This window comes from Nematolebias whitei, chromosome 13 (genome assembly GCF_014905685.2).
Source record: "Nematolebias whitei isolate Nwh7 chromosome 13, NemWhi1, whole genome shotgun sequence".
NCBI lineage: Eukaryota > Metazoa > Chordata > Actinopteri > Cyprinodontiformes > Rivulidae > Nematolebias > Nematolebias whitei.
The window spans coordinates 40,392,966-40,397,540 of NC_056510.1; positions in this window are offsets into that span (position 1 = coordinate 40,392,966).

The following is a 4,575-nucleotide window of genomic DNA, read 5'->3' on the forward strand; positions in this document are numbered from 1 at the left end:
ACAAGCCATAACAACGAACTCGGGCGGAGCGAAGACGCAAATCAACACAGCCTAAATTTTAGAATCAAATCTCTAGCCAGTAAATTTACTGGGCAGGAGCCTGACAGCAAAAATTGATGTTCATGTGATGATTGATCGAACCTGTCTATAGTTTTCATAGGAGCCGTGACAACTTCAGGAACAGTCTGTCCAGACGCTCCAGTGGAATGTACAATTTTGCCTGAGAGAGGAGCATCAGGAAAACATTTTTTCATGATCAAAGATTGTGTCGCTCCTGAGTCTACGAGAAATTTAACAGGGACGTCTTCAACCAACACTGTGAGCATAGGTAACTTCAGATATGCTGTCCGAGTGTATTTGTAATATGTAGGAACTATCTCGCCTGTGTCTGACTGAAAAACAGGTGTGTGTGTGTGCTGGTACTTGCAGTTTGGTGTCCTGGATCTCAACCTCCCGGCATTAGTCAGGTGGAGTGCCTGCCTCTCTGACCTCGGCCACCTGGGTACCCAAAACCACGCCCACCTCATCAGTGTGGGCTCGGGAAAAAGTTCTGTCCATCTTGTGACTGTTGATGGTTTGGGACGTATTGTTGAGGCCTTTGCCCGTATGGGTAGTGTTGATATGGCGGGTGACTCCTGCCACACAATTGATTTTTCTTATGAGGACAGTTTCTGATCCAGTGATCCAAACCTCCACACAGGAAATAGGGTTGAGGTCCAGTAGGATAATCTTGGCCTTGGTTTGCTTGAACAGGCTGAGGTCTTGGTGTTTGAGGTAGTCTGGGAGCGGCTGCATCCAACGTCAGCTGTGTAGCAGCTTAGAGTAACGTAAGCTGAGCATCCTCAGTCTGCCTTTGTTTCCTTTTTTGTGTGGTCATCTGCTCCGTGGTGTGTTGGTCCCAAGCGTGCCTGGCGTGTTTCAGCAGTTCATTCAGGCAGACGCCAGATTTCCATCCTATGTATGTGCCCTGAACAGCTTTGCGGATGGATGGTATGAGTCCACTCATCAAGTATTGGCAGAAAATGGTCTCAAATGGTGTGGCTTGAGGTGCATCACGCCAGTCATCACAGGTCACTGTGATGCCAGAATGTGTTCTGAAAACCGGAAGTAATCTGTTGGAGTAATCCTGTGGGCTTGCATCCGGTTTTTGAACAGTATCTGTGATGGCTGTGTGCTCATTGTCTGAGGATACACTGCAGTGATGCGTTCTATGATCTTTTCCATGTATTTGAAATAACTTTGGTTGTCCTTATGGTCAATGTGGACATGGAAGATACGTTGTCCGTTGTTCACATCGAATAGTTGAGCCCCGATAGTGCTGATGAACCCAATCCCATATACAGAAGCCAGTACCATTTTGAGTTCAGCTAGTGTGGGTCGAACCACTTCTATCATGTTAATCATGGCAGCAGCTACAGCAGTTCCTCCTTGTGCCAAGTCAGCTAAGTGCTGGCTCGCCATCTCGATCAGGGCTGCCTTGGACAAGGCTCGATACACCAGTTGAGGGCCAATTGGTCCACTGACCTCCAACATGGGGTTTGTGTGCAGGGCTGCAGGGTTGTCCACTCCATCTGCAGCTTGGGTAAGGTCAGACAATGATGATCCTCCTTTTTGTTGTTTTTTTTCTTTCAGTCCTACTGTTTAATGTCATCCAGTTTCTCTTCTTCAAGGGCCTTAATCTTTCCCATTTGTCTTGTGATGACTGTAGTGCTGGTTCTAGCAACAAGAACCTCTGTTATCAGCTGGGGTCTTCAGCGAGGACACTGGTGAGGTTTCATCACTTTTTTCCTCCGAATCAGATGCTGGGGCCGACGTTCCTTCTCCCAGAGAGAGTTCATCAGTGGGTTTGTTCTCCTCCTCTGATGTGTGACCATGGCCTTGGAAATCATCGTCTGAATCGAGCGCCCATACTGGGGTAGGCGTCGGATACGATGCAGAGGTGGCAGACAGTTTTTTCTTGTTCTTTTTGTCTTTTCTTGGAACTGGTGGTGCGTAGGGTGGAGGAGCGATGAAGCCGGTCAGGGAGGGGTAGAGAGATACTGTGGGAGGCAGAGATCTGCAGTCCTCCGGTGCATGTGAGGAAAAAGGAAGAGAGGAGAGAGAAATGTTTAGTTTGTCTTTTAATGATCTGGCTTCTTTTCCTGACTTAGCTTTTGATGCAGTTTTTAAGTTTGTCATTGTCTCATTTTTTAGAGCCAATTTGGTTGATTTTTCAATTTTCTGAGCCATCTGAAATGTTTTAGACGCTGTTTTTTGAGTAATTGTTTTTGATTGATTTTTCCATAATTTAAATGCTTGTTCATGATTGTGCATGGCTACAAAAATATCCTGTGGTATTTTCTTCATATTACACATTTTTTGTTTCTGTCTTAAAAACTGTTCTTCTAATTTTTGAATTTCTGCTGGGTCAAAAGAACCATTTTTGGGAAAATCAAATTTGGAATGCCACTGAGGGACGAAACCGAGACTCAAATCTCCATGCAGTCTGCGCATCCTGTCAGCTTCTGGACCACAAGGAATATAATCATCTGATTTACTATTTCCTGACCCCATTTTTATGACTTCATTCTCAGTCTCCTAAATGAGACTTACCAAGATTTATTATTTATAAATCTACCTCAGTTTTAAATCATTAAAACCTACTTGATTTTCTCGATTTGTTTATACACAAATCTACCTCGGTTTTCTAATAAAACCTACTTTTATATAAAATTGTTTTTACCTTTGTTTTGATATGGGTCTCTCAGTCAAGTTCGGATCTTGTCGAAGCCGGCCCCCTCCAATGGACAACCAGAACGCCCTCCCACTCTCAATGTCCTAAAGGAGGTTCGGAGGAAGAATACAATGATTCCCGGTGATCAGCCACCGTCCTGGCTTCCAGTGAAGAGGACAGGCCAGCGAAGGATCATATTCATGATGCCGAATTGTGGAGTTTTATCAAACTTTGTTGTTCAATAAAATTTAGCAGACTGAGAACTTTGTTTAAAAAACACGTAGTAAAGTTTATTTCTCTTCTGCAGAAGGAAAACATATGAACAAAAAACGCAGCTCAGTGAGTTCTGTGTGTTCTCAAAAAACATGAGTAGTACAGCTTCATTTATACACCTCCACATGTCATAAAACATCCCTGGCCCCATAGGGTAGTTGCCAGGTTCCAGATGGTGGGTCCTTTGCCTTAAGTCAGAGTCAGAGTCAGAGTTTCTTTATTGTCATTCACACCTCATGTGGTACATGTGGTGGAGCGAAATTATGTACACGGGGTCCCAGTTACATCCAACAATAAAATGTATGAGAAAAACAGTAATAACATCTAAGATATGAACTAAGAAAAAAACATCAACTAAATATACACTAAGCACTCATAACATAAAACATTGAACATCAGCACAAACATGAACATGAGTCTGTGAGCAGATGTGCACGCATGAACACATCAACATTGAAACAGATCAGCAGCAACATGAAACAGATCAGTAGCAACATGAAACAGATCAGCAGCAACATGATATGGTTTTTCACAGTGATTATTCTAGTTAGAGATTCATGAGTCTAACAGCCTCAGGGTAGAAGCTGTTCCTCAGTCTAGTGGTTCTACACTTAATGCTCCTTAACCTCCTTCCTCAGGGGAGTGGGGCAAAAAGTGTGTGTGCTGGGTGAGTGGGGTCCTTCATGATGCAGGTGGCCCTCTTCCTGCATCTGGAGGTGCAGATGTCTGTGATGGTGGGGAGGCTGACTCCGACAGATTTCTGTGCAGCCTTCACCACTCTCTGCAAAGCTTTTCTTTCTGCAGCTGTGCAGCCTCCATGCCTTAAGGGCTAAAACAAACAGTTCCTTGTTGATCGGGTCAGGCGCCTCTGTATCGCAGTGATTTATGTGTGAGCAGTTTCTGGGAACTAATATTCTGATGGTTTCACACACCCAACAAGGCCCCTCTGACTTCCTGTCCCATGGTGTAATGAAGAACAGATGTTTCAATAGGAAATGGCATGCGGGTGGTCTCAAATAAATGGACATCACAACTAAATAATATGCATAAGACTTGACTAAAATAATACAAAATACTCGAGTATATTTTTTCTTTCACAGTAGCATCTATTGGAAACACAAAACATAGTACAGTTAAGGTGTTGCTAGTTGTTACTTATTGTAATGTGTGGGCATCACAGTACAGAAGCTAGACTAACCCTACATTCATGGCACAAAAGTGGGTGCAATACCCAGGAGTAATGGCTTCTCTGTAGAAGGCCCTCAGCTCTCCTCTTTTGCCACTGCCCCAGAAACCTGCACCACAATCTTTAAATTCTTCTCCACAGCTTAAGCAGACAGAAATTACATAAGGCTTTCTGTGCTCAGCCTGAAATTCTTCAGAATATTTCCTCCAGTTCACAACACCTGAAGTTGTAACAAAAATATGATTAGAGCACCAAGCACAACATTTTTACAAAAATAGCAGTTCTACTCGGCCTGGGCTGTTTTCCTTCCCCAATCTATTCAAAATGAATACCAAAAGTTAATTTTGATTTTTTTTTTCCACAAGGAAAAAAAAGTTGATTTCCTAAAGTTTAACTATAAATG